The sequence below is a fragment of the Bubalus kerabau genome, chromosome 17 (assembly GCF_029407905.1).
Source record: "Bubalus kerabau isolate K-KA32 ecotype Philippines breed swamp buffalo chromosome 17, PCC_UOA_SB_1v2, whole genome shotgun sequence".
NCBI lineage: Eukaryota > Metazoa > Chordata > Mammalia > Artiodactyla > Bovidae > Bubalus > Bubalus kerabau.
In genome coordinates, this window is record NC_073640.1 from 48,167,641 (window position 1) to 48,178,113 (window position 10,473).

General features: G+C 40.2%; 1 pseudogene; it reads left to right on the forward strand.

Annotated features, from left to right (window-relative positions):
- Nucleotides 1-3,023: 3,023 nt before the first annotated feature.
- LOC129631389 (tumor susceptibility gene 101 protein-like) lies at nucleotides 3,024-5,393 on the forward strand (annotated as a pseudogene).
- The last annotated feature ends 5,080 nt before the right edge of the window (nucleotides 5,394-10,473 follow it).

A 10,473-nucleotide genomic window follows, 5' to 3' on the forward strand; every position in this document is an offset into this window, starting at 1 on the left:
CAATCTCAAAAACGACAGAATGATCTCTGTTCATTTCCAAGGCAAACCATTCAGTATCACAGTAATCCAAGTCTATGCCCCAACCAGGAACGCTGAAGAAGCTGAAGTTGAACGGTTCTATGAAGACTACAAGACCTTTTAGAACTAACACCCAAAAAAGATGTCCTTTTCATTATAGGGGACTGGAATGCAAAAGTAGGAAGCCAAGAAACACCTGGAGTAACAGGCAAATTTGGCCTTGGAATACGGAATGAAGCAGGGCAAAGACTAATAGAGTTTTGCCAAGAAAATGCGCTGGTCATAACAAACATCCTCTTCCAACAACACAAGAGAAGACTCTACACATGACATCACCAGATGGTCAACACCGAAATCAGATTGATTATATTCTTTCCAGCCAAAGATGGAGAAGCTCTATACAGTCAGCAAAAACAAGACCAGGAGCTGACTGTGGCTCAGACCATGAACTCCTTATTGCCAAATTCAGACTTAAATTGAAGAAAGTAGGGAAAACCACTAGACCATTCAGGTATGACCTAAATCAAATCCCTTATGATTATACAGTAGAAATGAGAAATAGATTTAAGGTACCAGACTGATAGATAGAGTGCCTGATGAACTATGGACTGAGGTTCGTGACATTGTACAGGAGACAGGGATCAAGACCATCCCCATGGAAAAGAAATGCAAAAAAGCAAAATGGCTGTCTGGGGAGGCCTTACAAATAGCGTGAAAAGAAGAGAAGCGAAAAGCAAAGGAGAAAAGAAAAGATATAAGCATCTGAATGTAGAGTTCCAAAGAATAGCAAGAAGAGATAAGAAAGCCTTCCTCAGTGATCAATGCAAAGACATAGAGGAAAACAACAGAATGGGAAAGACTAGAGATCTCTTCAAGAAAATTAGAGATACCAAGGGAACATTTCATGCAAAGATGGGCTTGATAAAGGACAGAAATGGTATGGACCTAACAGAAGCAGAAGATATTAAGAAGAGGTGGCAAGAATACACAGAAGAACTGTACAAAAAAGATCTTCATGACCCAGATAATCACGATGGTGTGATCACTCACCTAAAGCCAGACATCCTGGAATGTGAAGTCAAGTGGGCCTTAGAAAGCATCAGTATGAACAAAGCTAGTGGAGGTGATGGAATTCCATTTGAGCTATTTCAAATCCTGAAAGATGATGCTGTGAAAGTGCTGCACTCAATATGCCAGCAAATTTGAAAAACTCAGCAGTGGCCACAGGACTGGAAAAGATCAGTTTTCATTCCAATCCCAAAGAAAGGCAATGCCAAAGAATGCTCAAACTACCACACAATTGCAGTCATCTCAGACGCTAGTAAAGCAATGCTCAAAATTCTCCAAGCCAGTCTTCAGCAATATGTGAACTGTGAACTTTCTGATGTTCAAGCTGGTTTTAGAAAAGGCAGGGGAACCAGAGATAAAATTGCCAACATCTGCTGGATCATCGAAAAAGCAAGAGAGTTCCAGAAAAACATTTATTTCTGCTTTATTGACTATGCCAAAGCCTTTGACTGTGTGGACCACAATAAACTGTGGAAAATTCTTCAAGAGATGGGAATACCAGACCACCTGATCTGCCTCTTGAGAAATTTGTATGCAGGTCAGGAAGCAACAGTTAGAACTGGACATGGAACAACAGACTGGTTCCAAATAGGAAAAGGAGTACGTCAAGGCTGTATATTGTCACCCTGTTTATTTAACTTATATGCAGAGTACATCATGAGAAACGCTGGACTGGAAGAAGCACAAGCGGGAATCAAGATTGCCGGGAGAAATACCAATAACCTCAGATATGCAGATGACACCACCCTTATGGCAGAAAGTGAAGAAGAACTAAAGAGGCTCTTGATGAAAGTGAAAGTGGAGAGTGAAAAAGTTGGCTTAAAACTCAACATTCAGAAAACGAAGAGCATGGCATCTGGTCCCATCACTTCATGGGAAATAGATGGGGAAACAGTGGAAACAGTGTCAGCCTTTATTTTTCTGGGCTCCAAAATCACTGCAGATGGTGACTGCAGCCATGAAATTAAAGGATGCTTACTCCTTGGAAGAAAAGTTATAACCAACATAGACAGCATATTGAAAAGCAGAGATATTGCTTTGCCAACAAAGGTCCATCTAGTCAAGGCTATGTTTTTTCCAGTGATCATGTATGGATGTGAGAGTTGGACTGTGAAGAAAGCTGAGCACCAAAGAATTGATGCTTTTGAACTGTGGTGTTGGAGAAGACTCTTGAGAGTCCCTTGGACTGCAAAGAGATCCAACCAGTCCATCCTAAAGGAGATCAGTCCTGGGTGTTCATTGGAAGGACTGATGCTGAGGCTGAAACTCCAATACTTTGGCCACGTCATGCGAAGAGTTGACTCATTGGAAAAGACCCTGATCCAGGGAGGGATTGGGGGCATGAGGAGAAGGGACGACAGAAGATGAGATGGCTGGATGGCATCATTGACTCCATGGACGTGAGTCTGGGTGAACTCTGGGAGTTGGTGATGGACAGGGAGGCCTGGCATGCTGTGATGCATGGGGTCGCAAAGAGTCGGACACGACTGAGCAACTGAACTGAACTGAAGTGAACTGAACAGTGCTTAAAGGAAGCTTCAAATGGATCAATCTATTTCAAAATAAAAGAAAGAGTTCAAGAGTATCTGTAGAACTGCAGAGGTACTTAACACCTAAAATTTTAAGTTTTAGAATATTTCTCATTGAAGAATTAGCAGGCAAGCAAAGCAGAAAATTATGAACTATGATCAGAAGTAGTCAATATAAATGAATCAATAAAAACAAAGATATCAATATAAACAATTGAAGACTTGAAGAACAGAATCAATATAAAGAATTGAAGAATAGAATCAATATACTTCAATATTTACAAATCAATCAATGTGATATACCACATTAACAAATTGAAAGAGAAAAACCATATGATTTTCTCAATAGATGCAGAGAAAACCTTTGGAAAAATTCAACATCCATTTATGATAAAAACTCTCCAGGGGTCTGAGGGGCTGGCTCATCCGTGTGCAGTTGTGTGGGGCGGCCTGGGGCAGCCCCAGAGTGGCTGACCCTCTGCCTGCAGGGACCGGAGTCGTGAGGCGGCCACCATGGTGAAGTCGGAGAGCCAGCTCAAGAAAATGGTGTCCAAGTACAAATACAGAGACCTAACTGTACGTGAAACTGTTAACGTTATTACTTTATACAAAGATCTCAAACCTGTATTGGATTCATATGTTTTTAATGATGGCAGTTCCAGGAAACTAATGAACCTTACTGGAACAATTTCTGTGGCTTATAGAGGTCATACATACAATATTTCAATCTGCCTGTGGCTGTTGGACACATATACGTATAATCCCCCTATCTGTTTCATTAAGCCTACTAGCTCAATGACTATTAAAATAGGAAAGCATGTGGATGCTAATGGGAAGATGTATCTTCCTTATCTACATGAATGGGAGCACCCCAGTCAGACTTGTTGGGGCTTATTCAAGTCATGATTGTGGTGTTTGGAGATGAACCTCCAGTTTTCTCTCATCCTATTGTTTCAGCATCCTATCCACCATACCAGGCAACAGGGCAACCAAATAATTCCTACATGCCAGGCATGCCAAGTAGGATTTCTGCATACCCATCTGGGTACCCTCCCAATCCCAGTGGTTACCCACCTGGTGGTCAGTATCCTGCCACAACAAGTTCCCAGTACCCTTCCCAGCCTCCTGTGACCGATGTTGGTCCCAGTAGGGGTGGCACAATCAGCGAGGACACTATCCGAGCCTCTCTCATCTCAGCGGTCAGTGACAAACTGAGATGTCAGATGAAGGAGGAAATGGATCGTGCCCAGGCAGAGCTCAATGCCTTGAAATGAACAGAGGAAGACCTGAAAAAAGGTCACCAGAAACGAAGAGATGGTTAACTATTTAGATCAAGAAGTAGCTGAGGTCGATAGAAACATAGAACTTTTGAGAAAGAAGGATGAAGAACTCAGTTCTGCTCTGGAGAAAATGGAAAATCAATCTGAAAACAATGATATTGATGAAGTTATCATTCCCACAGCCCCACTATACAAACAGATCCTAAATCTGTATGCAGAGGAAAATGCTATTGAAGACACTGTTTTTTACCTGGGAGAAGCCTTGAGGCAGGGAGTAATAGATCTAGATGTCTTCCTAAAGCATGTACGTCTTCTGTCCCATAATCAGTTCCAGCTGAGGGCACTAAAGCAGAAAGCAAGAAAGACTGCTGGTCTCAGTGACTTCTACTGACTTCTCTGATAACAGATGGAGACTGAACTCTTCTAAAGTATTCTTTTCTTCTCTTCCTTTCTCTTATATCAGTAGATGCCCAAAATAAGTTATTGCAGTTTATCATTCAAGTGTAAAATATTTTGAATCAATGATATATTTTCTATTTTCTTTTGGTAAAGACTGGCTTTTATTAATGCACTTTGTATCCTCTGTAAACTCTTTTTGTGCTGAATGTTGGGACTGACTATGCTAAATAAAATTTGTTGCATAAAAAAAAAAAAAAAAAAAAAAAAAACCTCTCCAAAAAGCAGGCATAGAATGAACATACCTTGACCTAATAAAAGCCATATATGATAAACCCACAGCAAACATTATCCTCAGTGGTGAAAAATTGAAAGCATTTCCCCTAAAGTCAGGAACAAGACAAGAGTCTCCACTCTCACCACCACTATAAACATAGTTTTGGAAATTTTAGCCACAGCAGTCAGAGAAGAAAAAGAAATAAATCCAGACTGGAAAAGAAGAAGTAAAACTCACTGTTTGCAGATGACATAATCCTATACATAGAAAACTAAATACACCACCGGAAAATTACTAGAGCTAATCAATGAATATAGTAAAGTTGCAGGATATAAATTTAATACACAGAAATCCCTTGCATTCCTATACACTAACAATGAGAAAACAGAGAAATTAATGTCACAATCCCATTCACCATTGCAACAAAAATAATAAAATACTTAGGGATAAATCTACCTAAAGAAACAAAAGACCTATATATAGAAAACTAGAAAACACTGATGAAAGAAATCAAAGATTACACAAATAGATGGAGAAATATACCATGTTCATGGATTGGAAGAATCAATATAGTGAAAATGAATATACTACCCAAAGCAATCTACAGATTCAATGCAATCCCTATCAAGCTACCAACAGTATTTTTCACACAACTAGAACAAATAATTTCACAGTTTGTATGGAAATACAAAAAACCTCGAATAGCCAAAGCAATCTTGAGAAAGAAGAATGGAAATGGAGGAATCAACCTGCCTGACTGCAGACCTATACTACAAATCTACAGTCATCAAGACAGTATGGTACTGGCACAAAGACAGAAATATAGACCAATGGAATAAAATAGAAAGCCCAGAGATAAATCCACACACATCTGGATGCCTTATCTTTGACAAAAGAGGAAAAAATATACAGTGGAGCAAAGACAATCTCTTTAACAAGTGGTGCTGGGAAAACTGGTCAACCACTTGTAAAAGAATGAAACTAGAACACTGTCTAACACCATACACAAAAATAAACTCAAAATGGATTAAAGACCTAAATATAAGACCAGAAACTATAAAACTCCTAGAGGAAAACATAGGCAAAACACTCTCTGACATAAATCACAGCAAGATCTTCTATGACCCACCTCCCAGAGTAATGAAAATAAAAGCAAAAATAAACAAATGGGACCTAATTAAACTTAAAAGCTTTTGCACAATGAAGGAAAGTATAAGCAAGGTGAAAAGATGGCCTTCAGAATGGGAGAAAATAATAGCAAACGAAGTAACTGACAAAGAATTAATCTAAAAAATATACAAGCAGCTCATGCAGTTCAATACCAGAAAAATAAATGACCCAATCAAAAAATGGGCCAAAGAACTAAACAGACATTTCTCCAAAGAAGACATACAGATGGCTAACAAACACATGAAAAGATGCTCAACATCACTCATTATCAGAGAAATGCAAATCAAAACCACTATGAGGTACCATCTCACGACCCTCAGAATGGCTGCTATCAAAAAGTCTACCAACAATAAATGCTGGAGAGGGTGTGGAGAAAAGGGAACCCTCTTACCCTGTTGGTGGGAATGCAAACTAGTACAGCCACTATAGAGAACAGTGTGGAGACTCCTTAAAAAACTGGAAATAGAACTGCCATATGACCCAGCAATCCCACTGCTGGGCATACACACCGAGGAAACCAGAATTGCAAGAGACATGTGTACCCTAGCATTCATTGCAGCACTGTTTACAATAGCTAGGACATGGAAGCAATCTAGATGTCCATTGGCAGGCAAATGGATAAGAAAGCTGTGGTACATATACACAATGGACTATTACTGAGCTATTAAAAAGAATGCATTTGAATCAGTTCTAATGAGGTGGGTGAAACTGGAACCTATTATACAGAGTAAAGTAAGTCAGTCAGAAAGGAAAACACCAGTATATTAATGTATATATATGGAATTTAGAAAGATGGTAGTGATGACCCTATATGCAAGACTGCAAAAGAGACAGAGATAAAGAACAGACTTCTGGACTCTGGGAGGGTGGGATGATTTGAGAGAATAGCATTGAAACATGTATATTACCATATGTGAAATAGATGATCAGTCCAAGTTCGATGCACAAAACGGCACTCAAAGCTGGTGCACTGGGACAACCCAGAAGGATGGGATGGGGAGGGAGGTGGGAGGGGGATTTGGGATGTGGGACACATGTACACCCATGGCTGATTCATGTCAATGTATGGAAAAATCCACCACAATATTGTAAAGTAATTTGCCTCCAATTAAAATAACTAAATAAAAAAAGAAAACAATAGCATCAATATAAACAATTGAAGAAGAAATCAATGTAAACAAACCCAGAAAGCACAAACATGATACAGTTTGTAAACCAAATTTTAAAAGTTATTAAAATTTTGTGTTCCAAATATTTAAGAGGTGAGAGGACCACTCACACATGGAAGCTGGAAGCATAGGTATATTTAGAAAAACAAACTTGAATAGAAAAAAGTATTCTATTGGATAGAATTACTGTGGATTAGGCACTGCGTGTGTGTGCTTAGTCGCTCAGTTGTATCCAGCTGTTTGCAATTCTTGTGATCCTTTGGACTGTAGCCCGCCAGGTTCCTCTGTCCATGGGATTTCCCAGGCAAGAATACTGGAGTGGGTTGCCATTTCCTTCTCCAGGGGATCTTCCTGCATCTACTGTGTCTTCTGCACTGAAGGTGGATTGTTTACCCACTGAGCCATCCAGGAAGCCCGAATTAGATGCAAGACAATATTAGTGAGTTGGAAATAGAAACAATGCCAGAAACTATCCAAAATGTAAAACAAAAAAAATCGAAAAATGATCAGGAGAAGATCAGTGAGCTGTGAGACAACCCGTGGGAGGGATAATATGTGATTAATGAACTCTCTTAGGGAATAATGGCCAAAATATTTCTGTATTTGATGAAAACCATCAAACCTTCAGATCTACAACACTTAGTTAAATTTAAGCATGAGAAACATGAAGAAAACTACACTTGGCACATTGTAATCAGATTTCTTAAATGTGGTGATGAAGAAAATTTCAAAGCAGCCAGAGAAACAGATGAACAAAGAGAAGAACGACAGAACACTACTCTTAGGAAGCAATGAAATTTTGAAGTACTGAAAGTATTAAAAGAAAAGATATTGTGACTCTCTGATTCTCCACCTGGTGAAACCATCTTTTATAAAAAAGTAAGAAGAAAAACTTTTTCACATATGCAAAACCTTAAAGGATTCATTAGCAGCATGCCTTCACTATAGGAGACGTTAGAAGAAGGCCTGAGAAAGGGCGGATGAGGTGCAGGGTGCAAAACTATACCAGGGGAGAGAGAGCATGGAGGATTGTCAGTCTGAGGAGATCTGTTTCTCTATCTCCATCCCTAATATGGAGCGATTTAATACATTCACAGTGGATTTTTTTGGACTAAAGTATTCAAATACTTTTTCTAAATTTAAGAGTAGATTAGGTACAGCTGTTGAGAAAATTAGTAAACAGTAATTTAGTAACATCCAAATTAAAACAGACAAAAAATTTCATAAAATGTGGGAAAGTGTGTAAGAGATAATATGGGACACAGTGAAAAGACTCTCAGTATGTAGATACTGAAATTACTGGTAGGAGTCCTGTCTCCTGCCTAGAGCTGACTGGCAGGAGGACTCCCAGGGAGCAGAAGCTGCAGTGTGTGAGCCCCCAGCTGTGGGCGTGGAGTAGGTCAGCGGGGATGCTGGCCTCAGTACACTGGGTGGCCAGTGCTGCTCCTTGTATTGCTTTCTGCCATACTTGTCTCAAGGATGGCTCTGGCTGGAGGGACCTAAGAGACATGGGCCAAAACAAAGGACCCTCAGAGAGCTCCTTGGAAGGTAAAAGGGCAATCCTCTGGCAATACCTAGATTGGGATGTGCCAGTAAAGCTGCATGGGGTTGCCTGGGAGAAATATTAGCCAGGCTCTTGGGCATCAAGAGAACTCCTTAGCGTGCCAGGAGAGGGTGTCTTTTTTTTTCTCTCCTTCATTGGATTATAGTTACTTTACAATGTTGTGTTAGTTTCTGCTGTATCTAGAAAATGTACAGCAAAGTGAATCAGCTGTATGTTTACACATATCCGCCCCCTCCCCCCCCGCCATTTTGAATTTCCTTCCCATTTAGGTCCCCACAGAGTTTTGAGTGGGCTTCCCATGTGGTGCTCATGGTAAAGAACACACCTACCAATTCAAGAGATCCTGGTTCAATCCCTGGGTCAGGAAGATCCCCTAGAGAAGGGGATGGTCACTCATTCCAGTATTCTTGCCTTGAGAATCCCATGGGCAGAGGAACCTGGTGGGCTACAGTCCACAGAGTTGGGCACAACTAAAGCGTGTCGGCACGCTCATGCAGAGTGAATAGAGTTCCTTGTGCTATAGTAGGTTCTCATTATCCACTAAAATGGATAGTTATCCATTTTATACATAGTATCAATAGTGTATATATGTCAATCTAAATCTCCCAATTCATCCTGCCCCCCTGCGTTAATTAGTATGTATATATTTATTCTCTATGTCAGTGTGTCTATTTCTGCTTTGTAAAGAAGGTCATCTATACTAAACCATTTTTCTAGATTCCACATGTATGTTAATGTACAGTATTAATTTTTCTCTTTCCGCCTTACCTCACCCTGTATGACATTCTATAGGTACATCCACATCTCTGCAAATGGCATAGTTTTGGTCCTTTTTATGGCTGTATAACATTCCATTTTATATATGTATTGCATCTTTTTTTTTTTTTAATATTTGGCTGTGTCATTTCTTAGTTGTTATGCAGGATTTTTATTGGGGCATGCAGAATCTTTCCTGTGGTGTGAGGGCTTTTCGTTGTGTTGCAGAGACTTAGTTGTCCTGCGGTGGATGGGTTCATTGTTCTCTCATCAGGGATTGAACCCAAGTGCCCTGCTTTGGAAGGCAGATTCTTAACCATTCACTGGACTACCAGGAAAGTCCCTATATCACATCCTCTTTATAGGAGAGGTTGTTTTAAGGGACTTAGCAGACCAAGTAGTGATAAAACTACAGTCAGCTGTTGCAGAGTCCTTGAAACCACCCCCTAGGTTTTACTTGTTAAAAGTTTAGCTGAGGGCTTTCCTGGCGGCTCAGTGGTAAAGAATCCGCCTACCAATACGGGAGACATGGGTTGGATCAGTGATCTGTGAAGATCCCACGTGCCCTAGAACAGCTGAGTCTGTGTGCCACTGCTGTCAAGCCTGTGTTCCAGAGCCTGGGAGGTGCATCTACTGAAGCCCACACCCTAGAGTTTGTGCTCTGGAACAAGAGAAGCTAGTGCACAGCAATGCGGAGTAGCCCCCACTTGCCACAACTACAGAAAACCCATGCAGCAATGAAGAACCAGCAGAGCCAAAAATAAATAAAATATAGTAAAAAAAAAAAAAAAGTTTAGTTGAGTAGTCAACAGTTGAAGTCACAGAAGGCATAGAACTAGGATACCTGAGATGGTGGTGGTGGTGAGACTCTTGGAACACTTAGAACCGCAATTATTAGTCAAAAATGTACCAGATTCAGCATTTTGCATACCAAAACATACATGCTGAAAGGAACCAGCTGAATGTCAGCTCTCCCTGGAACCTATTCCTGTTTATACATGATCCTGTCTTTGCTGACATCATTCATCTCCCTATCTAGACTATATTCTTTGGGAAGCCATATGCTCATGAGTACCTGTTCCTTATACACTTATAACACTTTCTTGGAACTTCTTCATTTCATGAGGATGAAATATTTCAGTTGAGCTAGGAACATAGTTAGGGAAACTCAAACAACTGGGTTGAATGGCTCCTCTACATATTCATGACCCCTAATCTCAGCTTACTTCACATTTCTCCTCAATCA